Genomic DNA, 11,597 nt, shown 5'->3' with positions numbered 1-11,597 from the left:
TTAAATATTTATTTGCATGTTAAACATATCATTCCTATTCTGGAAAGAAATCATTAATGTAGTTTATTCACACTTTTTCTAATCAAGAATTCCTCCTAGCTTTTATAATCCCAATGCGGAAATTTAATATTATATTGAATTCTGAATATACATGGGCATAATGAAACTGTCTTTCAATTATAACTTGGAACTATGTATTTTATAGATAGCATATACTTTCCTTTTATGGTATACTTGGTCTCAAATCAAGGAAAAATTAATATTTTATGTACCTAAGAGACCAATTCATTTTGTTAATGGACGAAAGCCACAATTTTATAATTTTCTCAAAGTCACAAATAGTGAATTTCCTAGAACCAGTTTCCCAGCTTACGGAGAGCCATTCCTTCATCTGCAGATAAAGATTATAAATCAGTCTATTAATTTTCTAATGAAACCAGTCATGAATATCCATGTAAACAACCATTTTTCTGAAATCATTATCAATGTTAAATTTTACTATAGCATATTTTGCATAGCAATTATTTTCACAGAGGAAAAGATTTTTCATTTTTGTTCTGAATTCCTTAATTATATAGCCACCAAATTCTTCATATTGACAGAAAAGCAGAGGAAAATAATCAGTGATTAGTATGATCATAGATACAGTAAATCATTTGATACAATCAAAGCTCACTCATTAAAAAGTGATTTTTTAGAAAAGTAAGTATAGAGAGAATGTCAATCAAATAAAGAATATCTATAAAATCCCAAAACAAACATTATCCTTCTGGTGAGTTTTTGAAAGATTAGATATGACACAAGCATGCATGCTTTCTATATGTCTAATAAACATTATCTTAGCAGTCTTTTCCAAGGTAATGAGGAGAATAAATTGATTGTAGTTTATACACAAAATTCAACAATGAAGATGAATGAGCCACTGCTACATACAAAATAAATGAATCTTACAAGCAGAATTTAAGGCAAAGGAAGCCAGTCACAAAAGAAGACTGTTTGTCTTCATTTATATAAAGTTCAAAAGCAGGTGAAAGCAGTTATAGGCTGTTAAAAGTCAAAGAAAAGGTGCCATTGGAGAGTCCACCCTTCCTTATAAAGGGGTACAGGGGACTTCTGTGCTCTGATATTATCTTTCTTTATCTGATTGTTGCTCACATGAATGTGTTCACTGTATTAAAACGTATGTGTCTTATTTAATTAGTTTTTTTTTGTATGTTGTTTGGTATCCTATAAAGAGGTAATATACCACCACTCTAACACAAGATGGCTTCCCCATGTGGTCAAAGATGGCCACCTACATGTGGACACAGGATGGCCACCACAAGATGGACAGCAGGGGAGGGCAGTTGTGAGGGACCAGGCCTGCAAGGGAGGGCAGTTAGAGCCGATCAGACCTGCAGAGGAGGGCATGTAGGGGTGACCAGGCCTGCAGGGGAGGTCAGTTGGGGTGGGGGGACCAAGCCTGCAGGAGAGGGCAGTTGGGGGCAACCAGGCTTGCAGGGGAGGGCAGTTAGGGGTGACTAGGCTGGCAAGGGTGGGCAGTTAAGGGCAATTGGGCCAGGAGCAGAGCAGTTAGGCATTGATCAGGCAAGGAAGTGGTTAGGGGGTGATCAGGCTGCCAGGCAGAAGTGGTTAGGGGTAATCAGGCAGGCAGGCAGGCAAGTGAGTATTTTGGAGCCAGCAGTCCTGGATTATGAGAGTGCTGTCCAACTACCCATTTAGAGCCACTGGGATTGGGTCTAAATGGGCAGTTGGACATCCCTCGAGGGGTCCCAGATTGGATAGGGTATAGCTTGGGCTGAGGGACATCCCCACATTCATGAATTCCATGCACCGGGCCTCTAGTGTATGTTATAATATAATAAATGTACTTTAAAAAAGGAATCTACTTGCCACTAAATAGTAATTCTGTATAGTAAAATAATAGTACTATATAATACATGGAAAATTTTATGATATGCTAATAATGATGACAGTACATTAAAGGGATATATCAAAAAGTATATATATATATATAATACACTAATACATTATAGTAATGTACAAATTATACAATAATACATTTAAACTAAAGGCCCAGTGCACAGATTCGTGTACTGGTAGGGTCCCTCAGCCTGGCCGGTGGGTATCAGGCCAAAACCAGCTCTCTGATATCCCCTGAGGGGTCCCGGATTGCAAGAGGGCACAGGCCAGGCTGAGGAACCCCACCTGTGCACAATTGGGGCTGGAGAGGGACCACAGGAGAGCTCTAGGACATGTCAGGCCCATCTCTACCAATCCTCATCGGCTGGACTCCAGCAACAAGTTAACCTACTGGTCAGAGCATCTTGTCCCCTGGTGGCCAGTGTGCATCATAGCCACTGGTCAAATGGTTGAATGGTCGGACAGTTGCATATATATACTGTATATAAATACACACACACACACACACACACACACACACACACACACACTAGACGCCTGGTACACAAGATTCATGCACTTGGGGGGAGGGGGATCCTCAGCTCCACCTGCACCCTCTTGCAGTCCAGGAGCCCTCGGAAGATGTCTGTCTGATGGCTTAGGCCCGCTCCCTGCAGACATTCTTAGTGCTGCTGGGGAGGTGGGAGAGGCTCCCACCATGGCCCCCTGTGAGCCTGGCTTCTACCTGAGCGGAGCTCCCTCTGTGGGAGCGCACTGACCAGCAGGGGGAAGCTCCGCACTGAGTGTCTGTCTCCTGGTGGTCAATGCAGCCATTCAATCAATTTGCATATTAGCCTTTTATTGTATAGGCTATGCCAGATGTATTAACTATGATATGTATTGGGTAACTACATATTGTGCTTAAAGTATACCCTATTCCAAGTGCTTATTACAAACTAAATCCTTGAAAAATAATTCTGCACTTTCAGTTTCCAATTCCACATGTATTAATTGGAAGTTACCACTCTGCCCTAAAAATGCTGAACAAACTAACACAAAACAAAATAAGGCCTCTTTTTGGATCCATGCCCGGAAAGGGTACAGGGCAGGCTGCTGCCCCAGGATTGAAGAGACATACAGGCCCACAGACAAATACCTGAAGGCAAGGCTTACCAGAGGAGACTGGGTGTGGACCACCATGGGAATCAATGCCAGGTAGGAAAACCTGAACTGGAATGGATGAACTACTACAGAGTCAGTGCAAAAAGCACTGAGAATTAAAAACTTCAGGGAGAGCTAGTCATGCCCCTCAACCCCTCAAATATTCTGAAATTTATCTCCAGGATTCCCACAGCAAATACCTGAGAGAGAAAAAAAAAAGAAAAAAAAAGAAAAAGAAAAAAGAAAACAAAAAAGAAAAGAAAAAAAACACTTCCTGCTTCTGGCCCAGAGGTGGGAGGGGGAATAAATGATGTAGAAACAAATTAAAAAATTCTGTTTTTTTTTTTTTTTTTTTTTTTTTGTTTGTTTGTTTTTTAACAAAGCCTGCCCTCAGGGGAAAGGCATCATTTAAGCCTAACCCACTGTGAAGAGCCTAACTGATATGGAGAAAGAGAAACTCAATCAGCACATTCTAGACACCCTGGCCTAATTAAGGAGGAAAAAGATGTCTGAGAAACTCTTATGAAGTTCACAGTCCAGAGGCACAGGCTCAGTAAAGAACTTAGACCTAATTATAGAACTCCAGAACATTTCCCTCCCCCACACTCCTCACTACCACATTACTAAGGCCCATTTGCAGCATTTGTCTTACCCAGGACATGTTCATGGATCAAGAAAACATTACAAGACGTACTGAAAGACAAAAAGTGAAAATAAAAACAAACAAAGAAAGAAACAAAAAGCCCCAGTATTTGAAGAAATAGAGCAAACATTAAAGTCAGATATGGGAGGGATGATAGAACGATCAAACCGGGAATTTAAAATAACTATGATTAATATATTAAGGGCTCTCATAATAAAGTAGACAGTATGCAAAAACAGATGGACAATGTAAGCAGAGACACAAATCTTAAGAAAGAACCAAAAGGAAAAAAGCTTGATATAAAAAGAAACACAAAACATTGTAATTAAAATGAAGAAGGCTTGGCATAGATGGGCATGGCAGATGAATCTCTAAACAAACAAAAAATAAAACAAACAAAAAAACAAAGACTGAAAAAAACAACCCAAGGAGTGTGGAACAACACTGAGACTATAATGTATGGGAATACCGGAAGAGGCAGAAAGAGATAAAGGAACAGAATATATATTTGAAACAATAATGACTGAGAATTTCTTAAGTTATCTCAGATACCAAACCACAGATCCAGAAAGCTCAGAGAACACCAAGTGGGATATAGGCAAAACAAAACAAAAGTACACCTAAGTGTAGAGGGCCAAATGGGAAGACACCTGGACATTCTTTAGATTGTTGCTGACTGGGCCAGGGATATTGGCAGAGTCATGTCAGTTGCACTCCCGCCCTGGGAGTGCAGAGATGTTCTTAGTTCCTGGCTTGTGTTTGTCCAGGAGGAAGGAGTGGGTGGAACCTGGGCTCTCCCAGGCTCCTTGTTTTCCTGTGAAAGCCCTTGTTGGATTGGAGAATAAATAAATGTGCTGCGTGGCTCAGGAGGTCATCAGTCTGTCTCTCCAGCAGAGGAGGTCCACGGCCTCCCAACTTCCAGTTTAAAATCTATCCCTGTGTCTTCTCTCTTTATTTCTATTATTTCTCAATCCCTAGCCACCTCCTCTTAGAACCGGTTCATTCACCTCTCTTTCCGTGTGGGAGGAGGAAAAGGGAGATCCCTGACGCATCAGGCCCCCGCACCTAAGATACTGATATAGAATTTTTGGACTGGAACCCGGATTCTTTGTCCGCCGGAGTCAAAGAATGAATTTACGGACAGAAGGTATATAGCGAATGTGGAGGCTTATTGAAGAACAAGTACAGACTCCCATGTGGGAAGAGGAAAAGTGTCCCACAGAATGGACTCCCACGTGGGGAGGGGGAAAAGGTCCGCTGAGTTCCTTTCCTTAAGGCTGATAAAGCCTGCAGATCCACTGGTTGCTATAGTAACTCCTTCCTTATTGCTTTCCTATTCCCTTTGGGCTTTCTTCTTCTTCTGGATGAAGGGCTTCCTTCTCTTTATTTTGTAAATATAGACCTTTTGCTGTTCCCAGTTCCATGATTCTATGAATATGTACCTGTTGCAGCTTTTCAGCTTTTCTCTTCTATGGAAACATACCCTCTGCTGCTCTGCAGCCCTGTGCTTCCTCCATGGTCCCTTTAATTTCCAAAATTTCTAAAATTTCCTAAAACCTATCTTTTTCACCCCAAAAATTTCCTGTTTCAAAACCATCTACAGTGAGTGGGGCTAAATTATACACACAGTTTTGGTTTTTTTTTTTTTTGGTTTTTTTTTTTATCCCATGTGCCTCTGCCACCTGTATCACATCCCATGTGAAAACAATGAAGCAGGATAAATGTACTACAAAATATCTAGAATAATAAATTGTTATCCTCCAATTCATTTCTGCCATCATGAGTTATTAAACATACTACAACTTAACTGCCTTTTCTATCCACTTAGAGTTGCCTTTTTGATGACAGAATTGAAATATATTATTTAAATATATTGCTTGATTTAAATTGATTTTGCCTCTCCAGTTAATATGAAGGTCAGTCAGTGAAAAAGGACAGAAGAAGAGGAAAGGGATCAATAAATATAGACAGAGCTGATATGCATTTTTTCTGGCTAGGCAAATATTAACACCATGATGATTTGTGCCCCAAAGTGATAGAAGTTAATACTTTAGTACCTACCTCTGTAGTGCAGAGCATTCAATCAGTCCTTTGCCTAGTTTTTCTACTAAAGCATCACACATATAAATAAGGGATAGACTCATACTATGCTAACTATTTAACGTGATTTTCCTTTTTTCTTAGGTTTACTTCCACTGCAAGTTACTTTCATCCTAAAATTTGTCTGAGGTATTGTGCAACTGTGAAAGGTAAGTAAATCCATGCCTAAAATAAAATCTTTTCTATTAAAAAAAAAAAAAAGCTATTTGTTGGCTTTCAAATAGGTTTTTAAGTTGGCTCTACTGAGCATTTATATGTGTGTTAAACTGTTTATTGAAATAATACTTAATATTGGTAGGGCAAAAGAGAAATCCATTAAACATTGATTATCACTCAACACTACTTTAGTGTTAATTATTCTTAGTTTCTTTTAGTTCGTTATTCACTTTATTTGTGCAACGATTCTCATTAGTTCTTCCATGTTAATTTCAATGGACAAAATAGTAACCCTCAGTGATTTGGTCAATATTTTTTTTCTTTTGTATATACTTCATATGTTGTTTTCCATGTAAATAAAATTCTATAGCATAGTATATTGTTCAAGGAGCTTGAATTTTCAGAGATTCTAAGAATGAAGTAGGTAAAGGTCTTAGAGATCGTCTGTTTGAAGTGTACACTTTATGGATGGATATAGGCAAACCCAGAAATATTAAGTGGTTTGCTGAAGGCCACAATGTTCATTAAGGATAAATCAAATTTAAATCCTACCTGAAAGTCCAATATGTAATTTTCTTTTCATGTTTCTTTTCATATTTGTTTCTTAGAAACAAGGAATATGAAATAGGGGGCGATAAATTCTACTTAAGCATTCAAAATTTAAATTTATATTACTGCCTTATTAAATAGCTGTATTTCAGCTGGGTAGACTTAAGGTTGAAGGTGCTGTCTGGGCTCTCTTACAGTCAATAATTTTATACTTTTACTCAGAATGTTGATTGACATAAATGACCTCCCAAATCTTTCATAGTTCACTTGAACGTCGAATAATGTTTTGACTCAATTTTTCATGTGTGAAAACATTTTTCTTTTTAATAGAGTACATGAATAGGATTATAAATAAACCAGCACTACAACAAACCAAAACTTACTGAGCATTAGTGATAACTTGAAAAGTAGCCATGAAAAACTATTATATCCACATTAATCGGTTTTACTCATACACTACTTTAATCTTCAAAGACTGCCAGTTATCTCTGCCATGAGAAGGTCTCAGCACAGGAACAATAACCCCTGTGAGCATCTCTGTCTAGGAGAAAGCCACTCCTGAGTTCCTGCTCCAATACCAGACAATTCAGTTCCTCCCATATGTCCCTGGACACCCCTCCCCCGCCCCCACCTCTCTCTCTCTCTCTCTCTCTCTCTCTCTCTGTTGTCCCAGTGCTGGAGCTCAGAGAGGTTCTGTGTAAGTTTGTGAATTGGCCCTTTAAGAGGGACTTCCTGGGTCTCCAGCAGCCTCCTTGTCACTCAGCCACAGTCATTGCTGGTTTTTGCAGACCACAATTACAGGAGCTTCTCTTCCCAGCACTGAAACTCTGGGTTGTGAGTCTGATGTGGGACTGGGACCCCTTGCTTCTCATGGGAGGCCTCTGCAGCAGAGATGCCCCTGCTGATTATTAATAAAAATACACTGCATGTATTGGACCAGCCCCTCAGTGCCTCTGCTCCTCCTACCAGTCTCAATGTGCTTACTTCTTTACTTCTCTAGTCATAGAACTTCCATTCAGCCAGATTTCAGGTGGTGCTGAATGATGGTTGTTCTGTACTTTAGTTGTAATTTTGATGTGGTTGTGGGAGGTGGTGAGTACTGGGTTTATCCACGTCACCAATTTGGTTCTCCCACCAGAACATTTAAAAGATAGTATCACATTAGCTGCAATCTCAGCATTGTGTATATTATTACTTTTTTATTTTTCATCAAAGTTTCTTCAAAGAGTTTTATAATTCACATCTCCATTTCTTCATTTCCCACTGTCTTCTCAGGTACACCAATTGGATTTCCACCTTCATTTACATGAAATTCCTGAAATAGTTTTTGTAAAGGTCTTCAATAACCTTTATCCAGCTAAACCTAATTGTTTCTTTGAATTTTGCACCTCCCTGGAACATAAAGCAGCTTTTGAAACAATAAAACACTCCCTTTTTATTGAAACACTTTTTCTCTTGGTTGGTGCAACACCACACTCCTGACTCAGTGCGTACTTCTCTACTTCTTATGTTGGCTTGACTCCCCTGATAGCCTCTAAATATCCATGACTTCCAATTAATTCTGTACTCTATATTTCTCCAGACTTATAGATTCCATTTCTTCTCTAACACCTATACTTGACTGTCTATTAGGCTTCTCTAAGTCAACAGAGACAAAGAGGAAGAGTTTATTTCCTTTGAAATTTTTCTCTCTACAAATGTCTTCAATTCGTTATATGGTACTGCCATTTAGTCAAGTGAAAAACCTAAAAGTCTTCCTTAAGTTCTCTCTATCTGAATCCTTCCCAAAGCTAATCTATCACATCTCATCAGATTTAACTTCCAAATATGTCTTCTATATGGCCACTTTTCCTCACCTCCACCTAAGAAATTCTCTAGGCTTCCACAATAATTTTCTGTTTCACCTGCATCCTTTCTTGTATTTCTACAGTTCATTCTCCCTGTAGAATCCACTGTTATCTTTTATAAATATAATTTTCACTTTTTTGCTTAAAATTTCCTATGGCTTTCCATTGCACTGAATAAAATCCAATAACCTAATGTGGCTCATAAAGACCTACATGATCTACCTTCCACGTACCTATTTTACTTCACTTACTATCATTTCTGTGCCATTATTCATTAAGCCCCAGCCATAGCAGCCTTCTTTATGAATTTGGTCTGAATTTGAATTCAAATCTGAATTTGGTCACCCTGTCTTTCCACAAAGTATTGGGTCGGCAGCTAAGTAATTGCGGGTTTCACACATATATGGCTTCAGTTGAATTTTTAGGTTTGCAGGCGTAGTACAAATGTAAAACACATTTTGCTATTTGATAGTTGGCTATTCAGCTGTTAATCAGTAAAAAAAGTTTTTTGATCTGTTTTGTAGTTTTCGTTTGGCGTTCGTTGAAAAATGGAAAATCAAAAGGAACATTTTCGTCATATTTTGCTTTTTTATTTCCGCAAAGGGAAAACGCATCGCAAGCTCATAAAAAGTTATGTGCTGTTTATGGTGACGAAGCCTTAAAAGAACGGCAGTGTCAAAATTGGTTTGCCAAATTTTGTTCTGGTGATTTTTCACTCAAAGATGAAAAACGCTCTGGTCGTCCAGTTGAAGTTGATGACGCCCTAATCAAAGCAATAATCAATTCAGACTGTCACAGTACAACACGTGAGATTGCAGAGAAGCTTCATGTATCACATACATACATTGAAAATCACTTAAAACAACTTGGCTATGTTCAAAAACTCGATACATGGGTTCCTCACGAACTGAAAGAATCACAGTTAACGCAACGCATTAGCAGCTGCGATTTGCTAAAGAAACGTAATGAAAATGATCCATTTTTAAAACGACTGATAACTGGCGATGAAAAATGGGTTGTTTATAACAATATCAAGCGGAAAAGATCGTGGAGCAGGCCAGGTGAACCAACTCAAACAACATCAAAAACTGATATTCATCAAAAGAAGGTTTTGTTATCAGTTTGGTGGGATTACAAAGGAATTGTCTACTTTGAACTCTTACCACCCAACTGAACGATCAATTCTGATGTCTACATTGAACAACTAACGAAATTAAACAATGCAGTTGAAGAAAAGCGGCCCGAATTGACAAATCGAAAAGGTGTTGTATTGCATCATGACAATGCAAGGCCACACACATCTTTGGTCACTCGGCAAAAATTAATGGAGCTTTGTTGGGATGTTTTGCCACATCCACCATATAGTCCTGACCTTGCACCATCTGATTACTTTTTGTTTCGATCTTTACAAAACTCCTTGAATGGTAAAAATTTCAATAATGATGATGATGTCAAATCGTACCTGATTCAGTTTTTTGCTAATAAAAACCAGAAGTTTTTTGAACGTGGGATTATGATGCTGCCTGAAAGATGGCAAAAGGTCATTGATCAAAATGGGCAATACATTACAGAATAAAGTTATTTAGTTCCATGAAAAAATTGTCTTTGATTTTCTTTAAAAAATCCGCAATTACTTAGTTGCCGACCCAATAGTACCTTTATCCCTTTGCCTCAAAGACTCTTCCTCTTAGGTTGTCATATGACTCTCAGTTGGAAACTTTTTCCCAGTCATCAGAGAAAACTTCTCTGAACACCTAGTCTAAAAGACCCTTGCAATTCTCCCTTCAATCCCATTATTAGACAATGAACTCACAACATTTAATAATAATAATTTACATTTTAATTTATTTCTTCTTTAGAATTTAAACTTTTTGTGAGCAGGGACCTTTTTGTTCACTGCTATAATCCTATTCCATTTGACAAGGTCTAACAGTAGTAGATTTTCAATAACAACTGACTGACTAACTGATTGAATGGATGAATATATCATGGTTTGGGTAAATGAACTGTACTTTCTTTCATTTTGATACAATCTGTGCTCTATTTATAAAAATTGTATCTTTGTTCACCTACAATACCCGAGTTTATATTTTAAATTTTCTTGCCAATAGTAATATTCTTGGTGTCTTCCAAGTGTTTTTAGAGATTTGGATCTCCAACACACAAAACCATTATTTTTCAAATCTCTACAAAAAATGAACATCTGAGTATATCTTTCTTTCTTCTTTCCAAATTCCTCTCAATTGTTGACCATGTCCCTAAGGTTTGTGTAATCTCAGGACTACCGCTTTTCCTCAATCTCTCCCATCCTGAAGCAAATAAAACTCATCAGCGATATTTTGACAAGAACATGAACTGCATTGGTAACCAAAGATGATAGACTAAGAAAGAGAGAGAGAGAGAGAGAGAGAGAGAGAGAGAGAGAGAGAGATAATGAAATATAGCACCATTTTCAGAAATAAACTGATTTAATGAACTTAGAAAGTGTAAGTACCCAAGGGACACTTAAAAATATGTATGAGTGAGGAAAAAATAGTCAGGGGATACAGATTTTTGAAAGCTCTGAATAAATATTATAGTTCAATCTGTGGGTGTGAAAAATACTCAAATAAAGTAAAAATGAGTATATTTAGATCTAGCAATCTATAACCAAGTAATAGTAGGATGACATTGGAAATAAAAGAAAACAAAAATCAAAGTATCAAAGGAGCTAAGAGGAGAGTGTTTAAGATAGAAAAGCTTTTATTTCCTCTCTGCTTTTTTTTTTTTTTTTTTTTTTTTTTCAATTCTCTTACTGTGTTATCTCTTCAAAGAGCAGATTTCAATGCTTCAAAGTATTTTGGATTTTTGTGAAAAATTTAGATCCCCTACCACAGTGCCACTGAATCAGAATCTCTGGAATTAGGGTTTCATAAATCATGTTTATTTTATATTTTTTTATTTTATATGTTTTTGTTGATTTCAGAGAAGACGGGAGAGAGAGAGAGAGATGATAGAAGCATCAGTAATGAGAGAGAATCATCAATCAACTACCTCCTGCAAGTCCCCTACACCCGGGCATATGCCCTGACTTGGAATCCAGCCTTGACTTCCTGGCCCATGTGATACTCCACCATTGAGACCCAGCAGCTAGGCATAAATCAGAATTTTTAATTAAATTTCCAAGTTATTCTGAGGCCTGTGAAAGTCAAAGAAACACTGCTACAAAACGTAATTCAAATATTATGTAATATAAGATT

The sequence above is a fragment of the Pipistrellus hanaki genome (genome assembly GCF_964339955.1).
Source record: "Pipistrellus hanaki genome assembly, chromosome: 1".
Classification (NCBI taxonomy): Eukaryota; Metazoa; Chordata; class Mammalia; order Chiroptera; family Vespertilionidae; genus Pipistrellus; species Pipistrellus hanaki.
The sequence above is the reverse complement of the archived record's forward strand: the minus strand, read 5'-3'. Positions refer to the sequence as shown.